The sequence below is a fragment of the Lichenostomus cassidix genome, unplaced genomic scaffold (assembly GCF_008360975.1).
Source record: "Lichenostomus cassidix isolate B80296 unplaced genomic scaffold, HeHo_3.0 HiC_scaffold_43, whole genome shotgun sequence".
NCBI classification, from domain to species: domain Eukaryota; kingdom Metazoa; phylum Chordata; class Aves; order Passeriformes; family Meliphagidae; genus Lichenostomus; species Lichenostomus cassidix.
Window position 1 is genome coordinate 3095091 of NW_028147635.1, and position 27596 is coordinate 3122686.

Here is a 27596-nt window from a genome sequence, read left to right on the forward strand (position 1 = left end):
CATCTGCCCGAATGGCCGTCCTAAGGGTGTCACCATCACCACTTGGCTGACCCAGGGCCAACATCCCCTGTGGAGATACTGGGACCAAAGTTATGTGAGGTGTGATGCCAAACACAAGGGGTTTAGTCTCTTTGGGATGAAGAAACAAGTTTTTCTGTCCATTTGAGATAGAAAACAACTTTTGATTGCATCAATCTGTTGTATATGGCATTCAAAAGGCATCACAGATACTAAAAAGAAATGATGATAAATATCTGTGGTTTAAAAAACATAAAGAGGTAGTTAGAAGCAACATACATACTGACCAAAGATTAAATAAAAGAAAAACTATTGTGTTAAAAAATCTTATGCAGTTTTGTCAGTGATTGTTCTTGGTTTATAAAACTCTTAAATTTGTTTCCTCTGATCTGCATTTTTGTCTTGCACACATGAAGGTCTGTTGTCCATTCCAAGAGAAAGGCATCCATTATGTGAAAAACGAGTTTCACTCTCCTGTTGAAATTTAAAAGTTTAATAAAGGACAATAGGGGATGTTATAAATTGGGTCTCAAAAACCAATCAGAGACGTAGAGCCAATTAAAGAATTTATTAATTGAGCAAGCAGATTGCAGCCAATTTACAGCGCGGGGCGGGCGCGGCGAGCCTCCCTGCTACGCCTGCAGCACCGCGCCTAAAGATTACAAGCCATCAATTTTTATAGCCCTTTTTACCCCCTCCCTTGAGTCCCCTCGTGGGTCTTGACTGGCGTTCTTTTGGGTGTCTCGATTGGCCGCAGAATCGTCGTTCTCTGCGTTGGTTGGTTGTGGTTTGGGGTACGCGGCTCTCGGAGGGGTTTCTTTCTTGCCAGCAGTTAGACTGTGTCCCGTGGGAATCACACAAGGCTTGCTGAGCGGCCTTTCGAAAAGAGTTACAATTGTTGCAAACCTGCAGCAGAAAGGTTTGGCTCTAAAACAGGAACTCTTTCTGTTAAAGCAAAACTAAAAAGCAGAGTTTAGGAAAAGTAAAGAATTAAAACTTATTGATTTTCTAAACGATTTCGTGAACTATACCTTCTGTAATTTATCACATACACCATACAGGTGACATTTGTTTTGCAGTTTGAATATGCAATGTTCATACACAATGCTTATACAAGCATAAATAGCAGCTTTAAATCCTAATTCCTTCTTCACACAAGGATGTGTAACCCATCAGAAATATTTAACAAGGAGCCATATTAGCTTTGGGCTTGATGGTATGGGTTGTTTAAAGTGTGTGATGAGTAATGGGAGCTCGAACAAATACCACTCTTTCTAATTTGGGTTTGTTCTTTATCAGCCCTGCTGCATAGAAATCTCTTCTTTACAGCAGAGACAAAATGAAATTCCTTAATACAGATGAGAATTGTGTAATTCAGGCTGATTAAAGGGGAAGTTCTCTGTTATTGTGAAAAGATAAACTAAATGACCTGTTTGCTGTACATCCTGGAGGAGGCTTTGAAGTGAAGAGTGAAAAGAAAAAATATTTTCCTTACGAAGTATCTTGAAAGAGTTTTTTTGGTTTATCAGAAGCAGCTGCACTGATCATGACCTCCACAATTCCAAATGCACAGCAACGACTTACTTGACTTAATCTGGCCACAATTCAGAGCTGCAATTCCCAAATGTCATCAAATAGGTTGTTATGCTATAATAACGAATGAGAGCAGAAAAAACAACATTTCTCATCACGGTTTTGGGTTGGAAAGGCCATTTAATTTATGCTCCCTCAGCTGCCAGCCTAAAGTCTGCTGTGCAAACCTTAGGTGTACATTGGGACTTTATGTATTTCTTTAGCATCAACTTAGGTGCAAACCTGGTGTAAAACCCTCCACACATCACACTGATTTCCAGAGACAGAACTTCTCTGTTCCAGCACAAAACTGACTTTTCCTGCTCCAGCAGGGAACAGCCCCCATCCCCCTGTGCCACCCCATCCCTCTTCTCCTCAGGAGACACCAGCCCAAGCTGTCGGCAGTGTCCTGCCTCAGGTCTGAGCACAACTTTTCTGTCAACAAAGGATCTCCTGGACCCTGTGCAGACTTGGCTGTGCAGCAGGATGGAGACCATCTACAGGGAGCAGTGGTGGCTGGCAGAGATCTCACAGAGCTGCATCCTGCACACTCTCTGTATGTATGGGCCAGACCAGGAGATCATGACCCAGAGCCTGCAGGACATCCTGGAGGAACACACAGTGCCACTGGTCCAGGGCACCACTGACATCATTGTGAGGCAGTGCAGAGAGGAGGCCCAGAGGCTTCTGTGCTCCCACACTGCTGTGGATGAGGATGACAGCCCAGCAGCCAGCAGCAGCTCCAGCAGCTCCAGCAGCTCCTTGCCTTGGATGGGGACTCCAGCCAGCAGCCCTGCAGTCTCAATGGAGGAGGAAGAAGCTGCCACAACATAGGCTGCCCACCCCAGGGGTCACAGGCACCCCCAAATTGTGGCTGTGTCTGCAGGGTTGGACCAGTCCCAGGAGGAGCCACAACAGGAGTGGGGATGGTGATAGGTCCCTCTGCCCAGAGCAGCAGGCCCACACCCTCTGGATCAGTATCATGTTGTCTATAATTTGTTTGTGGATTTGTTGGGTTTTTTTTTTTGTTGATCAGAAGGTTTATATATTTATGTCTCAAAGAGCAGATAAGGTTCAAATTAAAAGATTGCTGCACATTGTAGATAAATGCTAAAAAAGGTTTGGAATAATCTCTGTTATTTTGGAGTAAGTTGTAGGCAACTCAAATATCTGTGCAAACATGAAAAGAACAGGTATGTGACTTCATTTGGCAGTGCTTTCTATAATTATGGTATAGGCTTAAAACTTATTGCCAACTCTTACATCAGTATGCTTATAATAAAAAGTCTAAATCAAATCAATCACCATCAAACCCTTTAAATTCATTAATTTTAATTTTGCAAAACCTTCCTATGTGTGATGGTATTGCAGCCTCCTGAGCTCCTGAAGCCCTCACTCACCTCAGCTCAGTTTGGGCAGGAAGGGGATGGTTCTGTTTGTGAGATGTGGGGACAGGAGGAGGGAAGACTTTGCAAACGCTGTCACCAGGGCAAGGCTGTTTTCATTCATGGTAACAAGTGGTAGTACTTAAGCTTTTTATCTACTGAGAGGGAGGTGCTGAAGGGCAAAACTTCTCAGGAAGAAGGACAAGTTTCACTTCCAAAGGAGGGTGATTGAAGGGGAAAAGTGTCATTCGTCTTTCATGGAAGGTGTTTCATTTTTAACAAATTATTTTTGCTGAAGATGTACCTAGACAGCACTGATTTAGAGCATTTTATCAGACTACCAGAGTATCCTCACATCTGTTTTGCCACATTTTCTCTCTGTGTTTCATTGTGAATGATTTCTCCTCCCCGGGTGGCTCCTGCTTGCAGCTCTCAGCTCAGTGGAGTCCCGTTTGCTCAGCAGGCCTTTGCAGCGAGTTATTCCCCAGCATGTGGCTCTGCTGCCATCCCAAATCTGCGGTTTCACTGCCAGCCTGACTGAGACTGGGGAGCTGCTGGGCATGGCTGGAGAATTTCCCCCAGTCCCCTTCACTCACTGCCAAAATCCTCCAGCAATACTATGTTTACATTTGCTTATTGCTTGGAAAAACACAACTTCATGCTTATTTCAGTTTAAAAATTAAATTTATTGAAGATTATTACACTTGCACTTCTGATATGTAAGTACACAAAAATCAACATAAGTTAAAAAATTAGATTTATTACAAATTGCTGCAACCACACTAAGAATTAATATACAAATATCAATTTAAGTTTAACAAAAATAATTTATTACATCATATATATTATATTATATTATATTATATTATGAAAATCTAGCACAAACATAAAAATAAAACCAGATGTAAATAAATAGAAATAGAAATCTAACTATACAAACATCAATCTACCTATCTAAATATCCATATATAATTATATAAATCTATAAATATATCCTGAAGGGATTTCAGAAGCCCAATCTCCACACGTTCTCCCTCTGTCTCTTCCTCCCGTGCAGCGCAGCCCTCCTGGTCAGGGACAGCAGATGAACATCTGGGAAGCAAAGGGAACACTGAGTCAATATCGGGACATTTCCCTGGGCAGCAGCTGCACTTGTGTGAGGGAAGAGAAAATCTCAGAGCCTCCCCAGCAGGGTGAGAAAGAAAAAGCAGGCTGAGCCTCAGCCCCAGCCTGCCTCACCAGCCCTGTGGCCTCACCCAGGCTCTCGGGGGGCAGCAGCAGCAGCTCCCTGTTCACTGCTCTTGCTGGTGCCCTTCAGCTTCTCCCTGATGGTTCTTGTCACTCTCCGATGTTCTTGAGGCATTTAGGGAAGCTGTGGCAAAATTGTACACACAGGAATTGGTGGAATGGCCTGGCAGAGCCACAGTCCTGGACCCCTCTGTGCTCCCTGCTGGCTCCCTCCATCCCCTCAGCCCTGCCATCCCCTCAGCAAACCCACAGCCCCCCCAGTTCCTTCAGACCCCCACAGTCCATTCTGACACATCAAGTCCCCTTAGACCTGCCACCCGCCTCAGTCTGTGCCACTTCCCTGTCCCCTCAGCCCCCACCATCCCCTGCAGCTCACCCTGAACCCACAGCTCCACCATTCCCCTTTCCTCCCCCACACCCCTCAGCCCCACAGTCCCCTCAGCCCCACCAGCACCTCAAGCTCACAGTCCCTTCAGTGTCACCTCTCCTCAGCCCCCTCAGCCCCTCAGTCTCACCGTCCTTCAGCAGCTCCTCAGGGGACACCAGCTGCTCTCACTGCTCTAGGGACACCTGGGGACACCTGGAACTGCTGCTCCGCCCGGGCCGGCCGCCAGCTCGGACCCAGCACGGGAAGAGGGGACAGAGGGGACATGGGGGAAAGCAAAAGATGAAATAGGAAGCAGAGCAGGGAAAGAGGTTAAAAGTAAGCCTATGCCTACACAAATATTAATTCATGTACCTAAATATTAATAAAACTCCAACTATATACATTCCTTAATTTAACTATATGCATATAAAACTTACTCTAATTACATATAAATGTATCTATGAAAATCTATAAATCTAACTACAGATATATAAATTCAATCACAGCTATAACTATATTTATGTAAATGGATCTAAATCAAACTATACAGATTTTTAACTGTAAGCACATATAAACACAACTTTATAATTCTAGAAATAAATCTACATAGGTATAAAAATGTAATTGTAAAAATCTAGAAACATAATATATACAGAGGGATCCCACCTGTCTGATCTTCACAGGCTCTCCCTTGGTCTCCGTGTCCCACGCAGGGCAGCCCTCCTGGCGAGGTAGATCAGATGGATGTCTGGGAAACAAAGAGAACACTGAGTCAATATCTTGCCTTCATGAATATTTCCCTTTGGAAGGAATTGTAGTTCTGTCAAAGATTGTAAAAGATTGCCTGAAAGGCAGACTCTCACATGGGAATTAGAGGCCTCCTCTTTACAGAAGAGGGATCCTTCCAAGTTTTCAGAACTTCACAAGTTTTGGAGTATCCCAATAAAGCTGCAGCACCCGCAGTGAAAATGGCACCCAGGAGAGCTTGAAACACACACAGTCCCAGCTCACACAAAGAACCCAGCCTTGGTCTTTCTCTGTGCTCACAGAGACACCTCAGTCCTCACTGAAATGGCTGAAGCTGACGGGTGATGTGAGCTGAGTTACAAACCAGCACTGGTCCCTGGCATCTAAAAAGTGCCCTCTGCAGTGAGCAACAGCTCCTCCAACTCAACCAGCAGCTCTGGGATGAAGAGCTGGCAGAGAAAGAGCTCCCTACAAGGCCTGCAGGCTGTACCAGCCTTGCTTGAGAATGCAGATCCAAAGTGCTCTCTCTCTCTTATTAGTTCTCACTAATCTGAGGAAATTAAATTTTGCTTTTAGCTACTGCATTTGTGTTCTGTGATTTGTCTGGCCTCAGAGGTTCTACCACCTGTATTTTTAATGTGTCTCACTACAGCAATCAGCAGACTGCTACTACAGAGATTTAATGCTTTCAGACACAAAGCTCAGCCTTCTACTCTGACATTTTGCTGACATATTCCACAGTTACTTCAAGAGTCACTCAGCATTGCCTCCAGAGCACTGCCACCCTGCAGCAAACCTATCCACACACTTCAGCTGGAAACTGGGACACTCAGCTTGGTGACACAAGTGCCAGAAGGTCAGCTTTATTCACTGCTCTCTTGCCACACCACACGACTCAGGGTCAGTGCTGCCAGAGAAGCGTGGAGGGCAGGGCTCCACCGGGGAGGCTGTGCCAGTGCCCTGCTGGAACTCAAGGCACCAGGAAGCACCAAGCCTGCAGACAAGAACTCAACTCCTCTGATCTCCCTTCCTGCCACAGGCAGGCTCACAGCAGCCATCTCAGACCTTTCTCAACCAATGTGGGCTCTCTCCTTACCAAGCTCCTCGGGCTCCAGGGAACTGTTCCCATGGCTCACAGTGCCAGGCAAAGCTCTCTCTGCTGCAGCCATGTTCTCAGGCTCCCCTCCTGAAGACTCAGGGGCGACACCAGTGTTCCCCTTAAAAGAAAACCAGAAAGAAAGAAAACCCAAAGATCACTCACTGTTTTCTGCAGGGACACAGTAGTTCAGAGCCTGCAATATTTCTTTCTCTTGAGGAAGAAAATGCTTCTGAGAACTGGCTTGGGTGAGTTTACAGAAGACAAGAGGTCATCACACTTGGCAATACAACATGGACAATTCCAAAAAATCCCATTCCCTGCCTTGAATATGCCTCCCCTCAACAGTAAATCTAGAGGAGGCTACAGGTGTGCATATTAAATGAAATAGAGAAATCCTTTGGCAAATCTGTATAACAATATGCAAAAATGCCTGTGCCAATACAGACACTGAACATTTCAGGCATGTCTGGAAAGAGGCAAGAGTTAAGAGAAAGTGGATTCCTAAGTCAAAGAGGGAATCTGTCAAACACAAGGACTAATGGTCCCTGATTGAATTGCACTTCAACACAGCAGAAGGCCCTGGGCTTCAAGGAGTCCTTAACCATTTCATGTGCAGCACCAACATTGTCCTTCCCTCCAATTCACAACTCACAGGGCCTCAGAACCAACACATCTGCTCCCTAAAGGCTCCAGGGCTCACTCACTTTCATCTCTTGCTCCTAACAAGGAGGTCTGGCCCCTAAAGGCAGTGGAGAAGAGTGACTTCTCAAACCCAGTCCAGAAGCTGCCAAAGCTGACAAGGTTGAACGTGGGGTGACACTGAACACATGACGTGGGCACTAAGGAAGAAGTCCTGCCAGCTCCTGGCACAGGGATGTGCTCCTCCCTCCACAGCCCTGAGCACAACAGCCTCATCCAGGCTGCAGCTTTGCCAGGACTGGATGGGAACACACACATCTCTTCCCACAGGGATGTCCAAGAAGAACATGACAAAGCTCTGGAACACAGAGACCAAGACTGCCCAGTTTGCCAGTTTGCCACTTTGCTGAGGTTTTCCGAGATACACATGTGCCTGCAGGCTACAGAGAGGACCAGAAAGCTGCAGCTGCAGCACATCCCCTCACACGGCTCTGGCAGTGCCTACACACACAGCAGGGCTCACACAGCAGCAGCAGCAGCTGCAGCCCAGCCCTTGCTCTGCCTTGGCCTTCCAGCCAAAAGGAGGCAGAGCCCACAGCTGGTGCTCTAACAGAGGCTCCTCTCACATGCCCCTCCCTGGGTGGGACACTTTGCCTTCAGGGGCAATTCTCCAAACACTCTTCTCCTGTTTCACATCAAGCTAAGCTTGTTAGAACCTACAAAGCATCACCAGGAATGATGCCCCTGCACTAGGGATTCTTCCCAGGAAAAGGAGAAAGGAGCATCCAAACTTGGCCAACACCTCTCGTCCTCACTAAGGATGAGCCCCCTTTTCCTTCCCTCTTCCTTTGCAAATCTTGCTTTACCAAGCAAATCCTTCCCTGGCCATTCACAGCTCAATTCAAGAAGCCTTTCCTTCTCAGCCATGCAACAACTTTCAAAAGCTCTCAGTCCAGCCCTTTTCATCTCTTTCCAATGCAGTTACCTGAGCAAAGGGAGACCTTTCAGGTGGGGAGCGGGAAATCATCTCCTCCAGCGTCTCAAGCACCAGGTCCAGAGTCAGTGGTGGCAATTCCTCTTCCCCAGGCTCATTCCATGGCCAGCTGGAGGCTGTCCATGCTGCACAACCAGCACTGCCAGTCGGAGCATCGGGGCCTGAACTGCCCACTGTGGCTGCAAGAATCCAAACACTTGGGTCAGGCTCCAGAACAGAGCTTGGCACACAGAGCTCTACTGCTGCCTTGGATCAAACACCACAGGAAGCACACAGCAAACTCAGTGTAAGAAATGTATTCCAACTTCCCAGGGGATTGGAAGACTGATTTCTTCCTCTTAAAAAGTATTTATTCTCATTGATGGGTATGTCTGGTAAAGTATGGACTGTAAAACTGATCTACACACACACACACTAATACTTTGTAATCACAGCCTTTTCCATCTCCCCATCAGCTTGTGGAATTGGCTGCTTTGGAGTTTTGCTGAACAAAGAAAGTAGATCCCGCTTGGAAGAGCCCAGATCTGCAGACATGCAGACTAAAATTAAACTGGGATTGTACTGCAGAAAAGCAACCTTGTGGCTGTGGCCGTATTCTGCAGTTGCAACTCTTCTGCTGACACACAGAGCTCACTGAAATGTAATCAACTTCTTTGCAGGAGAGACAATCTTGAAACTCTGCACTATCCTATCAGCGTCCTAGTTTGGCTTCATTCAAGAAAACAGGGGAGCTCACCAGACACTGAGCAGTTGAGGGCAAATGTTTTTTGCCTCAGTCTTTCTCCCCTACACAGAGACTGTTTGGAAAACCCCCAGAAAATCCTCCAAATCTGGAGGAAGGACAGGAAAACCAGACAGAGATTGTTTTTGTTCTCAAGGTCCCCCTTCCTGGTCAACTCGACAATTTCTGTCTGATTCTCACTTGACATCTACCCATGACAGAGCACTGCAGAAAAATACTTCAAACAGTCACTTGGCAGGAGCTGTTGGAAAATCAAGGGTAGAAGTTCTTTCCCTACCTGATGGTCTGTAGGTTGGCAGGTGCTGCTCTGAAAATGTGCAGCTGCTGCTCTCTGGAAGGGCCCTGGAAGAGCTCAGATGGTCTATGGCAATTGGTGGAATGATGAGCTCATGCTGGCATTTAAATTTGCCTGCTACTGGTTCCTCCAATGATTCCCCAAGAACTCCAGAGGTGGCAAACACTTTCTTGGGAGGCTCTGGGGAAGCCTCAGAGTCTTGATCAGCTGCACTTGTGCTGGAAGGGCCTGGAGACAGCTCTGCATCCTCAGGTGAGGCAGCACTGAGGTCTTGGCATGAGGGAGCTGAGTAGCAGTGAGGGAAGAAGAAAGGAAGAAACAGAAGATTGAGTCACTATTGCTCCTTGCCTACATTTCCCTTGGCAACAACTGTACTTTTCTCAGCAAAGAGCAAAACTCAGATCCTCCCAAGTACGGTGAGGAAGAAAAAAATCTCCACATGTTCTGGGGCTTTGCAACAACCAACTCCCTGTTTGTCTATTTAGGTCTCACCTATTCGTTTAACCACCTGGCAAAACTGTCCCCTGGCAGTTCCTTGGCAGGGACAGTCAAGAAACCCAACAACCAGGTCATTTCCCCTCTGCTCCAAAGGGACACAAAAACTTCATAATCACAACCTTTCCTACATGCCCATTAGCTTTTGGAGTTGGCTGCTTGAGTTTCTCATCCCAACACTTGAGATTCACATCTCATCCACAGAGTGGATTCACCCTGGACAAGACCAGATCTTCAGGCAAACACTGAAATTCACCTGTGATATTTATGCTAAAAAGCAACCATGTGGCTCAGGCCATATTCTGCAGGTGCAATTGTTCTGCAGACACACAGAGCTCATTGAAATGGCATGGCCTGATGGGCACAACACACAGTCTTAAAAATCTGTGATATTCTATCACCATCCCAGTTTGGCTTCATTCAAAGACAGAGGGGAGCTCACCTAACACTGACCACCTTTCAGCCAAGATTTTTTGCCTTACACTTGCACCTCAGCAGAAAGGCTGTCTGGAAAATGCCCAGGAGACAAACCAAATCAGAAGAAATGTCAGGAAAAGCAGACCGAGAATTCTTTTGCATTCAAGGTTCCTTTTCCCAGTCAACTTGACACTTTTCTACCTGATTCTCACTTGACATCTACCCATGACAGAGCACTGCCAAAAAATACTTCAAACAGTCACTTGGCAGGAGCTGTTGGAAAAGCAAGGGTAGAAGTTCTTTCCCTACCTGATGGGCTGTAGGCTGGCAGGTGCTGCTCTGATGATCTGCAGCTGCTGCTCTCTGGAAGGGCCCTGGAAACGCTCGGATGGTCAATGCGAACCAGGCGAACCATGAGCTCAGGGTGGCGTTTTAGGTCCATGCGGACCAGTGGAATGCTGAGACGCTTCAGCTGGAATTTGCGTCTGAGTGATTCCTCTGATGAATCCCCCAGAACTCCAGAGGTGGGAACCAATTTCTTGGCAGGCAGTGGGGAGGCCTCAGAGTCTTCAGCACCTGCACATCGTCGCCTGGAAGGGCCTGGAGGCAGCTCTGCATCCTCAGGTGAGGCAGCTCTGAGGTCCTGGCATGAGGGAGCTGAGAGAAGAAGAAAGGAAGCAAAGGGAAGATTGGGTCACTATTGCTCCTGGGCTTCGTTCCCCTTGGCAGCAACTGTGCTTTTTACATCAAGGCAAAAACTCAGACCCAACTAAGCAGGGTGAGGAAGAAAAAAATCCCCACATGTTCTGCAACAACCAATTCCTTGTCTGTTTAGCTCTCGCCTATTCGTTTAACCGCCTGGGAAAACTGTCCCATGGCAGTTCCTCGGCCAGAGGCAACTGCCAGAATCCCAACTGCCAGGTCTTTCCTCCTCTGCTCCAAAGGGACAGGAGGCTCCCTGCAGCTGGGCCTGGCCACCATCGAGCCCTCGGCACTCACACGCACTCACGGAGAGCTCCCCAAGCGTGCCCGTGGCCGGGCAAGGAGCAGCGGCAGCCACGGCGCGGGGCTGGGCCAGCTGCAGGCCGAGCGGGCCAGGCTGCTGTGAGCGCAGCCCCGGCGGGACTGTCCCGCAGCCCCCGGCAGCCCGGGGGGCGGGGCGGGGCACGGCACGGCACGGCGGGGCACGGCACGGCGGGGCACGGCACGGCGGGGCACGGCGGGGCACGGCACGGCACGGCGGGGCACGGCACGGCACGGCACGGCACGGCACGGCACGGCACGGCGGGGCACGGCACGGCACGGCACGGCACGGCACGGCACGGCACGGCTGCCTTGCCCAAGCACAGACAGCCCCTGGGCCAGCCGGGCAGCTGCGCTGAGCAGCCCCAGCACGGGCAGTGCCCACGGCCAAAGCCCGCGCCACCCTCGCTGCCAGCCCGGCTTACCGGCCCCGCGGAGCTGCTGCAAGCGGCTGCGCTGGCGGCTGCGCACCTCCTTGCTGCACCTCCTTGGCGCACCTCCTCGGCTGGCCTTGCTCCGGCGCTCGATGCGGAGCAGGAGGTCGGGGCGGTCGCGGCGAAAGATTGGATTCCTGAAGTGGAGCCAGCTGCCGCCCTCGCTCGCCACCTTGTGGAAGCCGTACAGGTGGAGCTGTCGCACGAAGCTGCTGAAGTGCGTGGCTTTGAAGGTGCCCGGGGCCGCCGCCGCCCCCTCGCCGCCCAGCCCGCGGGCGCCGGCCGGGCTGAGCAGCTCCCGCTCGAAGAGCGAGCGCTCGACGAGCAGCCCCCGGGCCAGGCTGTCCCAGCGCACGGAGCGGACGCGGGGGCTGTTCACCAGGTGCCACAGCTTGGCGGGGAAGGTGCGGGCGCTGAGCCCCGAGGGCAGAGGGGGCTGCTGCATGGCGGCGCCGCTCACCGACTGGGGCAACAACGCCTCAGCGCAACGGCCGCGGCGCGGGCAGGACTTGGCGGGGACGAGCGACGAGCGACACGAGCCAGAGAGGCACAGCGCGGGCACAGCGCGGGCACAGCGCGGCCGTTTCGCTCCCGGGGCGCTGGCCGGGCTCGGCGGGGCGGGCAAAGCCCCTTGCGAGGCCGCTGGCAGCAGTGGCGACCTCTCTCCCCGTGCTGCATCTCATCCCCGGGTCACCTGTGGTGACAGAAGGAAAGGACATTGCTCTGTCTTGCTTGCTGATAGGATGAAGAGGAGACACTTGAAGACATTCTTTTTGCCTCTTTCCCAGCCAGCTGGCATGTTCTTTCTCCTCATCCCTGCCTGTCAGCAAGGGGCAGCAGTTTTGTCAGCATGCTCATCAAAGCTGAACTGCTGCCCCTAGGATGGATGTTGCTTTAGCCAAGGCATGAATGGCTTCCAGTTGGAGTCAGCTCACGCTGGTGTCTCCACAAGAGGCTGTGCCTTTTTCTTTCCTCAGGAATCATTTCTGGTCTTCCTGTCTTCCCCCATCTGGGGAGAGTAACAGTGAAAACCCCTCCTGCAGCCAAGTCTAGTCAATGCAGACTGCTCACAGAGTTCATCTTGCAATGGAAAGAGACTCCTCTGGGTTGGTGTTGGGAGGTGGAGGGGGAAGGTTTGTCCTGTGCTCACTTGAAGTCTTGTTGGGCAGCTGTTTTGCTCTGGCAGAGAGACACCAGGGATGTATATCCAAGCCTTGCAGGTTCATTCATGAGCTTCCTGAGAGACCAAGGAGGCTGAGGGATTGTTCTGTGAGGGCAGAAATTTCCATCTGGGAACTTTCTGAAACGCTGAAATTTTTTTTTCCCCTTCCCAAATATTGCCAAAATGTTTTGCTTGCAGAGAATCTTTTCCTTCTCTTTGGTGAACTTCCCTCTGCTGCCCTCCCAAATCTGGCCATTTCCCAGGATTCCTTCCCAAACTCAGGAGTATCCCATGGCCTTCCCTCTCCAGCTGGAACAGAAGGAAGCCCAGAGTTTGCTGTTGTGAGAGAGGAGTTTCTCTTTCTGCCCCACTTTCCATTTGGGGTAGGTTTGTGTGCATTAATTTGATCAAGGAAGGTTTAGACTTGGAAGGAGTTGTGTTTCAAACTGCTCCATCCTCAAGGTCTTCTGTGGATATCCTTGGACAAAAGGGCTCTTGGTGTGAGCTCCCAGTGTCCAGGTTAAGGAAGGAGGTTGATATTTCAGGGTTGTTGCTGCTGAAAACATTTGTTTTCCTCTAGGAGCAAGGAGCTGGGAGTGGATACTTTTCTCACCTGCCTGCAGAAGAGGAAGTTGGAAAGTGGCAATTTTGTTTGAGGAGGTGGCCATAGGGAGTGTTCTCCCAGAGATGGGCTGGCAGAGAGGCAGCAGGGGAGGTTTCAGACAGGAGCAGCAGCCCTTGCCTGGGTCATGCTGCAGGGAACCCCAGGAGGGAGGTGTGAGAAGGGTTGTTTCTTTTTGTGCACATCAGCGATTTTCTCCTCTTTCAAAGGAAAAGGTGGGAAGACTCTCAGGTGTTGTGCTCACCTGGCTGTGTGTTTTATTTGATGGTGGGTGGGAGACACAGATGCAGACACCAGCTAAGGTAATAATGTCATTTACTATAATGCAAAAATGAAAAAAAAATCAGAAATAGATAAACTAAGCAATGCACCTCATCATTACTACATGAGGTTGCCTCTAGTGATGAAGGAAGACATCACCAGATACCCAAATCCTTTCCCCTCATCCAGACCTGCACATCAGCTGGGGGAAGCTGTCCCAGCAAAGCCCTGCAGAGCCACGGCTGTACCTGGGAAATGCTGCAGTGCCTCCACCTTTGCTGGCCACGAGGCTTCCGAGTGCACTGTGAGAGCAGCCTGGCTGTGATAGTGCTGAACGACCAGCCTGACAGAACTTGTAGTGTGGGGACATCTGACTTCACTCTCCTCTTGGTTTTCTGCCCTTGAGAGAGGAGGGGTAAAAAACCTCAAGGAGAAAAACCTCAAGGTTCCTCAAAGAGGAGCCAAGGGAGTTGTTTTGGATCCTTCAGCCCCATACAGGGCCAGATGTGGCCTTGTCTGGATTATTCTGAATGTGGAAAGGTAAATACCTGTTTCAGCAGTGAGTAGATACATAGATCATAATGGTATTAATACTTGGTTAATGAGCAGATATATATATATATAATTCTGTAAACTCACCCATGCCAGTTCTCAGAAGCATTTTCTTCCTCTAGAGAAAGAAATATTGCAGGCTCTGAACTATTGTGTCCCTGCAGAAAACAGTGAGTGATCTTTGGGGTTTTTTTTCCTTCTGGTTTTCTTTCAAGGTGTCAAGGTTTGAGATTTTGGTCAGATCATTGGTTTCCTAAATTGTATTATTCTGCCTAGCTTATAGGTACCTTTCTTAACTTGCATTTTAGCTATTTTTATAGTTTTTGCAAGCATTTACCCCATAATTGCATTTTAGCTATTATAGTTTTGCAATTATGCCTTTTTTTGTGTATGTATGTCAATCTGTTCTAGGTTTGTATGTTTGTTATTTTCTGCATCTAATAAATGGTATTTTAAATCATATTAGACTAATTGGCCAAATATTGGTCCACCAAGGGACCGAGTCTTGGGCTGCTAGCTACCCTGATCTGCTGCCAGAAGCCTGGCAATCCATGATTTCCCATGATTTCCCATGATTTGGCCAATCTGTGATTTCCCATGATTTTGCCAATCCATGATTTTGCCAATTCATGATTTTTCATGATTTCCCAGTATTTGGCCATTTCATGATTTCCCACAATTTGACCAATCCATGATTTCCCAGGATTTCACCAATCCCTGATTTCGCATGATTTCCCTTTATTTGGTCAATTCTTGATTTCCCATGATTTCCTATGATTTGGTCAATCCACAGTTTCCCATGATTTCCCACAATTTGACTAATCTGTAATTTCCCATGATTTGTTCAATCCATGATTTGCCAGGATTTCCCATTATTTGGCCATCCCATGATTTCCCACGATTTGGGATTCAATTGTATTTAACTGTATACATTTAACTTGTATTGGTTTAAATGTAAGTGGCATTAAATATTGTTTAATTGCATTAACTTTAAATTCTATGAATTTAAATGATTCAGGTTGCATTCATTTGTCTTTACTTGTATTAGTTTTAAATGGTATGAATTTAAACTTGTATTGTGTTAAACTGTATTTTATTGTATGAATTCGAGTTGCATTAGTTTAAATGGTATTGTCAAAAAATTAGTTAAAATTAGTTAAAATCATTGTCAAAAAATTAGTTCCATTATTTTAAATGGAACAGTCAAAAATTCCCGGGAGAAACAGGAAAATTTCAAAGGAAACCAAATTTCCAGGAGAAAAAACCGAATTTCTAGGAGAAAAAATCCGAATTCCCCCAGGAATGGCCCCGTGGATCCACTGGAGTTTCGTCTCCATCCCTTGGCATTATCGAAATCGGCCGAAATCCGCTTTTTCTGGGCGTTTCCAGGTGTTTTCCAGATGTTTTCCCTTCCCGAACACCCTGCTGACAGAGCCCGCCACGCCGCCGTAAAGCGCGGCGCCATCGCGTCGCAACCCCTCCCGCCACACCGCCGTAAAGCACCGCGCAGGGACGCTTTCGCAGCAATATGGCGCCGCGCAGGTGCCTCGGTGTATCCCATCATGCACCGCGAGGCCGTAGAGACACCGCTGTTTGCCTCGGTGTATCCCAGCATGCACCGCGAGGCCGTAGAGACACCGCTGTTTGCCTCGGTGTATCCCAGCATGCCCCGCGGCGGCGGCGCCATTCCCGGCATTCCGCGCGCCGCCCTCAGCCGCCGCCGCTCCGGTGAGTCCCGGGATTGGGAGGGGCGGGGGGATCGCAGCGGGACCGGGATGGGCCGGGAGAGCCCCGGGAGAGCCCCGGGAGAGCCCCGGGAGGGGCCGGGATCGCCCTGAGCCGCCGTGCCGCCCGCAGGTCCCGGATCGCCCCGCGCCCGGCAGAGGAAATGGTGAGGGAATGGCTGCTCCCCCCCATCGGCGGGAATGGAACAGGCCGGGCCTGGGACATCCCCCCCACCTCCCAGTGCTCCCAGTGCATCCCAGTGACCTCCCAGTGCATCCCAGTGACCTCCCAGTGACCTCCCAGTGACCTCCCAGTGCATCCCAGTGACCTCCCAGTTACCTCCCAGTGCATCCAAGTGCATCCCAGTGACCTCCCAGTGCTCCCAGTAACTTCCCAATCCCTCCTAGTGTATCCCAGCCCCCTCCCAGTACATCCCAGTCCACTCCCAGTAGCTCCCAGTGCCCACCAGTAACTGCCCAGTCCCTCCCAGTCACATCCCAGTAAACGCTGAGTCCTTCCCAATATCCCCCAGTGCTGACCAGTAACTTCCCAGGACATCCCAGTTCCTTCCCAGTACCCCCAATGCCCACAAACCAATTCCCAGTCCCTCCCAGTCACATCCCAGTAACCTCCCAGTCCTTCCCAGTGCCCTCCCAGTGCACACCAGTAACTTCCCAGTCCCTCCCAGTTTATCCCAGTCCCCTCCCAATCCCCTCCCAGTTCCCACAAACCATTTCCCAGTACATCCCAGTTGCCACCAGCCCCTCCCAGTAACTCCCAGTGACCCCCAGTGGCTCCCAGTCCCTCCCAGCACCCTCAAACCCCTTCCCAGTACATCCCAGTTGCCATCAGTGCCCTCCCAGTCACATCCCAGTGCTCCCAGTAACCTCCCAGTCTGCTCCCAGTGCCTACCAGTAACTGCCCAGTAACTTCCCAGTCACTCCTAGTTTATCCCAATCCACTCCCAGTCACGTCCCAGTTGCCTCCCAGTCTCTCCCAATTCCCTCCCAGTGCATCCCAGTACATCCCAGTCCACTCCCAGTAGCTCCCAGTTCCCACCAGTAACTTCCAAGTCCCTCCCAGTAATCTCCCAGTAACCTCCCAGTAACCTCCCAGTCCTTCCCAGTGCCAACCAGTAACCTCCCAGTCCTTCCCAGTCTGTCCCAGTACTCCCAGTTTATCCCAATCCCCTCCCAGTCACATTCCAGTTCCCTCCCAGTCACATCCCAGTCCACTCACAGTAGCTCCCAGTGCCGACCAGTAACTGCCCAGTAAGTTCCCAGTTCTTTCCCAGTCTCTCCCAGTTTATCCCAGTTTGTCCCAATCCCCTCCCAGTCCCTCACAGTCTCTCCCAGTTTATCCCAGTCCTCAGTGCCCACCAGTAACTGCCCAGTAACTTCCCAGTGCTCCCAGTTTATCCCAACCCCCTCCCAGTTTATCCCAGTTCCCTCCCAGTGCATCCCAGTTCCTCCCAGTCCCCACAAATCCCTTCCCAGTTCACCCCAGTGCTCCCAGTCCATCCCAGTTCCCTCCCAGTGGTTCCCAGTGACCCCCCAGTGCCCACCAGTAACTTCCCAATCCATCCCAGTCCCTCCCAGTGCCCTCAAACCCCTTCCCAGTCCATCCCAGTTGCCACCAGTGCCTTCCCAGTAACCTCCCAGTATATCCCAGTGTCATCCCAGTCCTCTCCCAGTCCCTTCCAGTGCCCACAAACCATTTCCCAGTACATCCCAGTTGCCACCAGTCTGTCCCAGTGTCTCCAAGTAACATCCCAGTGCTCCCAGTATCCCCCAGCACCCTCCCAGTTCGTCCCAGTGGCTCCCAGTGCCCACCAGTAACTGCCCAGGAACTTCCCAGTCCATCCCAGTTTATTCCAATCCCATCCCAGTTCTCCCCCAGTGCCCACCAGTAACTTGCCAGTCCCTCCCAGTGCCAGCCAGTAACTGCCTAGTAATTTCCCAGTCCCTCCCAGTACATCCCAGTCCATTCCCAGTATCCTCCCAGTGCCAACCAGTAACTTCCCAGTACATCCCAGTTCCTTCCCAGTACCCCCAGTATCCACAAACCAATTCCCAGTCCATCCCAGTAACTTCCCAGTCCACTTCCAGTGCTCCCAGTGCACACCAGTAATTGCCCAGTAAGATCCCAGTTCCATCCCAGTCTCTCCAAGTCCATCCCAGTGTCCTCCCAGTCCTTCCTAGTATCCTCCCAGTGCCAACCAGTAATCTCCCAGTCCTTCCCAGTTTATTCCAATCCCCTCCCAGTCCCTCCCAGTGCCCACCAGTAACTGCCCAGTAACTTTCCAGTCCTCCCAGTTTATCCCAATCCCCTCCCAGTCCCTCCCAGTTTATCCCAATCCCCTCCCAGTGCTCCCAGTCCATCCCAGTTCCTCTCCCAGCACAGCCAGCTCAAGCTCCGCCCCCCTGATGCTGCGTGGTGCTGACAGCGGGAGGAGAAACTGAGGCACTACCAGGAGGCCATGGGCACCTTACTGGGGGTACTGGGATATACTGGGACATACTGGGAGGGAATGGGGATGGACTGGGGCAAACTGGGAGGGACTGGGACAAACTGGGAGGGAGTTAATGGGGTTTAAAGGGAAGGAAAAGGGGAAAAATGGGGATTTGGGGTTACTGGTTTATACTGGGAGGGAACTGGTTTGGTACTGGGAGGGACTGGGAGTTGCTAGTTTGAACTGGGAGGGTCATTGGGCCATACTGGGAGGTCAGTGGGAGTTACTGGGATGGACTGGGAAGTCTGTGGGAGGCTTACTGGTTTATACTGGGAGGGAACTGGGATTTGCTGGGGCTATACTGGTTCATATTGGTTTGAACTGGTCTATATTGGTTTCTACTGGTTTAAACTGGGATTTCCCTGCACAGCAGGGGGTGTCACCCACCCAGGTGTTTTTCCTGATTTAAACTGGGATTTACTGGTTTATACTGGGTAGACCTGATGCCCTAAACTCCCCATTCACTTTAACAGGTAGACCTGGTGTTGTGATCCAAATATTAAGGTTCTTTGGAAATAGCTCTGCCTGAATTAAGGTGCAAACGAGACCATATGCCAGTCAATAGTATGAGTTTTATTTGATAGTAAATATGAGAGAGAGGGGGAGGAAAAGAGAGAAAAAGAGAAGCAGGAAAAGAGGTGGTATTCCTTTCCCTCAGCCTGAGATGACTGAACAATAAGTTTCCCTTTATCTAATCTCAGCAGTTTGACTTTCAGTCCAAAGTCCCAGTCAGGTATCTTCAGGGAGGCTTCTTTGATTGTAGCTTCTTTACACAGTTTTTGTTATAATGAGCAAAACTTTATATCAATGTTTGAGGCATGAAATATTTCAGTCTCTGACAGCCACCCTGTGACTCAAACATTGTAATAAATGTCTCTTTCCTAGCAATCTTCTTCAGCATATGGGTTGTCCATGGAGCTGATGGAAAAAAGATAATAGGAGAAGAGATAGAAACAGTAGAAGCAATAACATGGGTAATCATACCAATATGTGCAATAGTTCAAAGCATAAATTCAATTGTAATCATCAATTTAATTTTCATTAGTCAGTACCCCCACCCCGTGACCCCAGGAATTAGTGTTCCTAAATGGGTGGTGGGTGTGAGGGATATCTCTGTATTGTATCTCTTGGATGTTGCTTCAATATGTTTGGAAATTGGTTATAGAATTATACAGCTGGTTTTTATCTTTAAATTCCACAGAGGAGTGTCCTCAACAGATGCATGTATTAATGTGTCAATTAGCAGAGTTTCAAGAGGATTCCCAGCTCTTGTAGTGTAATTGATTAACTTTGCATCCTGGTATAAATGTGGATGGATCTATCAGGGATGTATGTTTTCCTCTCAACCACATTCACACATAGTTGGTAGAGTTTTATAGGTAATATTCCTATTCTGCTGGATAATTCTATACATCATGAAAATTAATTTTTATGATACAAAATGAACATACAAAACATTTTCATACAAAATGTTCTTAAGCAAGCTTATCCTTACATTAGGGCTATGCTCTGTTTTCCAAGAGACAGACTATAGCACTGTTGTGATTTAATCTTGAAACAAATCAGAAACTGTGGCTTTACAATCAGTGTAATTTAAAAAAAATGAAAATAATTCTTTTTCAAATTTTGTTGTATTATCCCAACTAGTTTTTTCTTTTGAATTTTTGAGGCAAAGTTAAAATACTGTCTTAGGATATATGGCAGGAGATTTAACAGCGATTGGTTTGAGAGCTGGTAGAAGGTTTTTCTGTATTTTATTCATGTAATTTCCATATAACATTTGTTTGTGTTTTGTTAAGATTCTTTAATTCACTACTTAGTAAGTTTGAAAAATTTAGCCAAATTATAATAATTTTAAATCTTTCCAAGGCAGAACTGAGAAGATTAGTGCATTTTATATAAATTCTTATACCAACTCTCAGGATTAAATTGGTTGAGACAAATTATGCATCCATAACAACTTTTGCCACATAATTTTTCAGTAAAAAGACAAAATAAGTTAGACAAAAATCAAACATAAGAATATATAAAATATCTTAACTAATATTTGATCTTCCAGAAGTCACTTGCAATGAAAACACAAGTAAGTTACAAACACTGACAAACTGACAATGCGAGCAATTATGGTGACACTTAAAATTTTCATTGGCTTTCATGCAGCTTCATTTCATGGGTTGGTAGGTTCCTCTAAAAGAAAAGTGAAAATTTGGCCCACTAGGCCGATTTTTAAAAGGGAATAAAAACTTCTTGTTGCTAACACAAAGGGACAGAGTTTACGTGTAGAAATGGTTATCATGTTTAGCATGATTTTGCTGTTTGCAGTTACTCTGCTCCCAAACTCGTTTTCCTTATCTTCAGTGCAAGGGTGTTTGCATTCCTAGAGGAGAAGAGAAAAGAAACAAGCTTCCCTGGCAATATATGCCTGAGTGGAACAAGTTGTTAATTGCATTAACTTTTTCAGGTGGAGTTTTCATTCTGTGAAGTGCCTGTTGCAGGACTTTTGTTGTTTCCCACAGGTTTTCAGTGGGGATACCTCCGACTGACTGTTCAGCAGAGGGAGTGAGACTGCTTTGAAAAAGTTTTGCAAGAGTTGCAGTCTGTGAATAAGGCGTTTGAGTTGCTCTCTTTTTTTGTTTTTTCAGGGTTTTAGTAGGCTTCTGCTTTTCTCCCTGGAGCAGTTCACCTTATCAGTTAGCTCCTTTAGTTCTAGTGATTTTCCTTTTGGACATGATCGAATTCAGTGACAAGCAATGCCACTGCCTAAAGCTTTTTAAAGAACTAATCACGTTTTCAGTAACCAATTGCTTCCTATTCAATGTTATTTTTCTCTGCACCAAGTCCAATGCAGGGTAGAGAGGCGACTAACAAATTAACTAAGGAAAGACAACACAATATTATCTTTACACTGGCCACCCGGGATAGGACTTTTCCCCTAAACTTTTCCTACAGCCTCCCAACAGAGGAAGCCTCATGACAAATAGCTAAGCTTGTACAGGGACAACACTATCCTCACAAGGCAGCAGCTTTATAATTGGCCTCGTGGCACCACCGGTGCCTGAGTGGGGATTGTAACCCCAGTTTAGGTGCTTATAAGCATCTTGGGGTGTCCCACATCTGATGGACAGAGTGTCCCAACTTCCCCCAGCCCAAGCAGCCTTTGGCCACTCAGAGCTTTTCTCTCCAATGACTCCCCAGGTGCCAGGGAGACCCTCAGTGCCTGGAGCTCACCTCTGTCTAATCTCTGAAATTCTGTGCTTGGTGTGGGAATGACTAAAACTGCAAAATCTATAACAGTGAATTGTTCAATTTATTTAAAAACAATCCCATAAACAGGAAAAGGCCACCTCCTGGAACAGTTAAACAGGGAAATTCACCTGGAAGTTATTGGGAATCAATTTCTGTGAATTACCCAGACAAATTTGGAATCAGTATCTTTTAGTATTGGTGGACAAATTTTCTGAATGGCCAGAGGTCTTTCCCTGTCTCACCAATAAATCCAGGGAAGTGGTAAAAATTATGCTTAATCAATCATACCAAGATTTGGGGGCAACTTGGTTTGTCTTCAGAGAGAAGCCTTCATTTTGTAGCAGATGTGGTGCAACAGCTGAGCAAAACCCTGGGTATAAAAAGGGACTGACACAGCCCTTGATGACCACAGGTGAGTGGGAAAGTGGAAAGGATGAATGAGAATTTGATGTGACAAATTAGTAAAATGTACCAAGAAACTTCTGCAGAAAATCCAATTCCGTGGGGAGCTTTAGTCAGTGCTTTGACAAAAATCTGGGAACACGTGTGGGAAGGAAATAGCACCCAGGGCAAATGGAAAGGGATGGAAGGAGAATATTCCTCACAAAGGAATTCTTACAGATCAGAACGATACTGTTGAGAATTGTAATATCTCAAAACTGGACCTGGAAATCACCTCAGGAAATATCTATTGGCTGACAGATTGCACTGATACCCCTTGGGGATGTCAAATTTCAGAAGTATGGAATAGCCCTCAGACAGGACAGTGGGAATATATCCAGCCAGTTCAGTGGTGTCTGGACTGGGAAGGGAGCCCAGGCCTCCCAGAGGACCCTTACAGGTGGGTATAAAATACCCTGATTTAATAAGGCCAAGGCCAAAGGATCCCAGGGCAAAGGAAAAGTGGAATTGCATTTGGATAGACACTTGAACTGTTTGGAATCCTGAGGTACAGTGGCTCATGGCTGTGGCCCAGGCTCTGAGGGTGGGATGTGTCTGTAGAAATTATTCTGCCTTTCTTAATGACACCTGTTAGGTCTCACCTAACAAACAGTTCAGCTTGGCGAGACACAGACTGTCAGCAGGACATGGTAAAATCATTAGTTCACTCAGGATGGGTGGGAAGTGATGGAATTTGGGGCACACATTTGCCCTTGGGGGAATCAAGAGCACAATGGACACTTGGGGTTTTAAGGTTATGTCCCTTGTGGAAGGAGTCACCCCTGGGAACCCAGCTGTGGGGAAAGGTTAAAGGGGATGAAACTTGGAAACATCCCAGCATGGGAACTGCAGTGGGATGGATTTTAGAATCCATCTTTACTCCTCAAAGATCTGCCTTTAGGAACAGACCAAACACACAGCATTGGACTGCAAATGGGAACTTTAGTGAATGCAACTCAGTTGGGGTTTACTGAAATAAATGCACAATTGCAAGCCACAACTAAAATGACCTTACAGAACAAACTGGCATTAGATCTTTTGCTGTTACGTGGAGTATGTGGATACTTGAATTGAAACAACACACTTGTTGTGTGCACATTCCAAATGTGATGCTGAATTGGAGATTAGGCAGAGAGGATAAAATTGGTTGCTGCATCCAGCAGGGAATTAAGGGGAAGATTAGAAAGTAACTGGTTAAATAAAATATTTAAAGGACTTGGATTTTCTCTGACTGCTTGGTTGGCCTTACTTTTGTAAAGTATAATTGGGATCACAGTAATAATTGTGATTATGACACTTGCTTATGCTGTGTGAAGAACATGGTTGGGAATGCAGGTGAGGAACTCACGGGATGTGAGTAAAAGAGCAGAGTGAGGCTTGTGAAGGCTTGAAGGGAAGAGAACCTTCCCAAGCCTCAAAGAGGGGGAAAGTTGCCAGATGAAGAATCATTTGCACCTGCTGGGTTCATACAATGCTTATTCTCCAGAACCCCCTGGCCCCTGGAACCACACCATGCTTATTGTGTAGGAAGCAATCAGCCCAGGTGTGCCAACTTCTACCAGCTCACCAGGCAGTCAGGTAGGACTTTGGGGTCACCAACCACCAGGGACCACCAAAGAGAGCCCCAGGGCAGAAGAACAGATGTGCAAAGGGTGGGGGGAAATATGGTAATGATTTTGGGGAAAGATTATCATACATTATTCTGGGACAGTCATTGAATAGGTATGTAAAGTACAGGCTATAAACAGGAACTTTCCTGTGCTCAGCATGCACAGCTTTGGGAGGAGCTCTTCCCTGTGCATCTGGCCAAATAAAAAATGCTGCTGCTTAGTGCTGCATTGGGGTTAAGGAGGTTTTTATTTTACTGAATTGTTGGTAACACCTCTGTGGCTGTGTCATAGAACCACAGAGCAGCTGTGATGTCAGAAAGGTGCTGTGTGACATCACAGAATGGGTTGTGTGAGGACATTGAGCAGCTGCAACATCATAGAGTGAATGTGTGACATCACAGAGCAGGCTGTGACACAGAGGAGGCTGTGTGACATCACAGGTGTGACATCACAGGATGGTGATGGGACAAGGTAGAGTGGGCTATGAGATCACAGAGCTGCCTGTGGGAGATCACAGAGTGGGCTGTGACACTGCAGGGTGGTGCTGTGACATCACAGATGGGGCTATGATATCACAGAATTGGTAGTGACATCAAAGGCGGGGTGTGTGACATCACAGGGTGGCTGTTACATCACAGGGCAGGTGTATGAAATTACAGGGAGGTGTGACATCATAGAGTTGCCTGTGACATCACAGGGTGGCTGTGTGATGCAACAGGGGACTGGGTGAGGTCACTGGGAGGTTACTCCACCCTGCCCACCCTCACAGTTCCCCCACAGAAGTCCAGCACTGCTGATCTGACCCCAAGCACTGTCCCACCTGCAGGATCTGCTTCCCATCAGCCTCTTCCTCCTGCAGCCCCAAGCCCAGGTTGGTGCTAAACAAAGGGCGCTGGCTCAGGGTCATCCCCTGGCAGGGGCTGTGCACCCCCTCTGCCCCCTCCCCAAATTCCCTCCTGGGGGAGCAGGAGCTGGGTCAGGAGCCCTGTGGGGAGGGAAAAGGGGGTGACACTGGCATGGGGGGTCACACATGCTCTCAGGGACACACATGACCCCTGTGGACACCCTTCACCTTCTCCTGCAGTGTCAGGAGGATGAACCCCAACATGGAGCCCCCAAACCCCAGCAGCACCTTGGGGGGTGGGGTATGGTGGCAGCTTTGGGAGTCTGGGTTTGTCATGACCACTCAAAAACCCTCCCCCCAGCCCCACAGCCACTCCCAGGCCCCTCAAACCACCCAACAGCTCCTCCTAGGATGCTCCCAAACCACTCCCTGCAATATAAATGGGCCCAAGAGCCACCATAACCCCATTCCCATCTCCCCCTAAACCCACCCAAATTCTCTCCAAGCCACACAGCCCAGCCAGGACCCCAAACCTCTCTCACAGAGCATGCCAAACTCCCTCTCAGCACCACAAATGGATGGAAACAGCCTGGCCTGGGCTCAGAGCTCTGAACCCTGTGGGGACAAGAACTCATGGGGCAGCAGATTCCAGCGGCTGCTGCTCAAGAGATTGGACCCACGGCAAAGAAGTTTGCAGAGGACTGTCTCCAGTGGGAGGGACCCATGGCTAAGTAGAGGACTCCTCTCCCTGAACAGCGGAAGAAATTTTGGTCATGGGCTGACCAAAAAAACCCATACCCTGCCAGCCACAACCCCCTGTGCTATTGGTGGGAAAGAGGGAGGGGGTGAGCAGAGAAACAGTGTATTAAGAGCTTATTTTTAGTTCTCATTTGCCTCCCCTGACTCTGTTTAGGGTTAGGTTACCAATAAGTCACTGGCAGTGTAGGACCAGAGTGGGTCCTACAATGGGGCATGAATATGGAGCAGTGCATGAAGCTCTTCCCCCTCTCAGGGCACTCGCAGCGCTTCCCTTACCGGTGCATCCGTCGGTGTCTGGTCAAGTGAGAGCTCCTGGAGAAGCTCTTCCCACACTCGGGACACTTGTAAGGCCTCTCCCCAGTGTGGATCTGCTGGTGGGTGATGAGGGTGGAGTTGAGCTTGAAGCCCTTCCTGCACTCAGGGCAGCGGAAGGGCCTCTCCTCTGTGTGAATCCGCTGGTGCTTGAGGAGATCTGAGCTGCTCTGAAACCTCTTCCCACACTCAGAACACTCATAGGGCCTCTCCCCAGTGTGGATGCGCCGATGCCTGATGAGGTGGGAGTTGCGATTGAAGCCCTTCTTGCATTTAGGGCAGTGGAAGGGCCTCTCCTCAGTGTGAATTTGCTAATGACTGAGGAGATTGGTGCTGGTGTGAAACCTCTTCCCACACTTGAAGCACTCATAGGGCTTCTCCCCAGTATGGATCCTCTTGTGACGGATCAGGGTGGAGCTCTGGCTGAAGCTCTTCCCACATTCCACACACTCATAGGGCTTCTCCCCTGTGTGGATCCGATGGTGGACCATAAGCTTGGAGATCTTTCTGAAGCTCTTCCCACATTCCCCACACTCGTAGGGCTTCTTAGTCTCATGAAGCTTCTCAGGAATCTCCCGCTCTGAACTCTGTCTGAAGCTCTTGCCAACATTCTGGCACAGGGTGGGTCTTTGCTCTTCAGAGCACCCTGGGCTGGGTTTGCAGCCCCTCCATGTGCAGCATCTCTGGGGCTTTTCCTCCCGGTTGGATTCCTGGGTCATGGAGCTGCTCAAAATGGCCTCTTCCATGAGGTTCTGCCGTAAGGACTTGCCCTCCCTGGTCTCTCTCCTCAGCTCATTGTCTGGGGAAGGAAGGAAAGGAGAGGATTTGGGATTTGCCTCCATGCCAGAGGGAAGGGGAAGGAGATCCCACCAATCCATCCCTAGCAGGACAGAGTCAGCAGCAGGGCTGTCCTGCAGCCAGGGGCGATGCTGGGCTGGGAGATGGAGGAGAAGAGAGCAGGAAAGGGGCAGTGACTTCCTCCTCACCTGCCTGGCTCTCCTGGGGCATCTTCCTCTTCCTCGCAGCTTCCTCCTCCATCTGGCTAAGTTTGGGGAATTGGCTAATCCTCGTTTGGATAAAAAAAAGGTGTGAGTGCCTTGGGTTGGGGGTTCCTCCTGCCCAAGTATATCTCTGAAAGTCACCAGGTGTTTTGTATCTATAAATTCGTCCTAAAATAAGAATGAGTTCAGAAAAAGCCTCCCAGGGTTCCCCCTTTCCAGTCTCCTGTCTTTGGGGTTCTTTGGTTTCCCATTCTCGAAGGTGCTGGAGCTCCCATGGGTCCTGGGGATCCCCCTTCTCCTGGGTCCCAATTAGGGATGCCGTGGGGTTTCGGTGCTCCCAGGGGTCCCTTCTTCCTGATTGTGCTTTGGCTCCAAGGGCTCCCAGGGTCCCCCTCTTCAGGCTCCCCCCACTCCAGGCACTCGGGGCTTCCCCCTCTCCCCATCACCCCTTTCAGTGTCACAGTGTCCCAGCCCTGCCTCATCTCCAGCCTCCCCCAGCCCTCCAGGCTGCCAGGGGTCCCCCAGCTCCAGTATTGCCCCTCTCTGCTCTCACCACTTGGGGAGTACAATGTTCCACCCTCCCAGCTCTCTCAGGGATCCCCAAAACTGATGTCCTGTCCTGCTGATAGCAGGCCATTCCCACATGGACCCCCCAATATTCCACCAAAGGTGCATTTATGGCTCAGCTTTGAAGTCCTGCAAGATCCAAACATCTCCTCTGGCCCAAAAAATCCCCACCAGGGGCATGCAAAGATATCTGGCACTCACTTCCAGAATCTGCAAGTTCCAAACACCCCTCAAAAACTAACACCCTCCCAGAGACCCCCCAATAGCTTTGGGGTGAGCTCCCCCTCCCTGGTGACCTGTGGAATGCAGGGGGGGCAATGATCCCAGAGCCAGGGGTGCTGCAGACACAGTGGGTGGTGAAATCTCATGGTTCTCCTGCTCTTCTTTTTCCTGCTCCTCCTCCTCTCTCCCTCCTCTTCCTCCTCTGCTCCTCATCTGCTCCCACCCCAGAACCCCATTCCCCTCCCTCCTCTGACCCATGGCTGCTGCAGCACTGGCTGCTGGGTG

General features: G+C 49.1%; 2 long non-coding RNA genes and 1 pseudogene across 2 annotated transcripts; 1 reads left to right on the plus strand and 2 right to left on the minus strand.

Annotated features, from left to right (window-relative positions):
• The window catches only part of LOC146421176 (uncharacterized), a 125450-nt pseudogene that overhangs the window by 81723 nt on the left and 16131 nt on the right, over positions 1-27596 (minus strand).
• Positions 3716-4332, minus strand: LOC146421179 (uncharacterized). Its single transcript, XR_014848805.1, has 2 exons — positions 4232-4332; positions 3716-4067 (listed from the first exon to the last, which is right to left on the minus strand). It is a non-coding gene; the product is annotated as an uncharacterized LOC146421179 (long non-coding RNA).
• Positions 23847-25071, plus strand: LOC146421180 (uncharacterized). Its single transcript, XR_014848807.1, has 3 exons — positions 23847-24046; positions 24102-24477; positions 25017-25071. It is a non-coding gene; the product is annotated as an uncharacterized LOC146421180 (long non-coding RNA).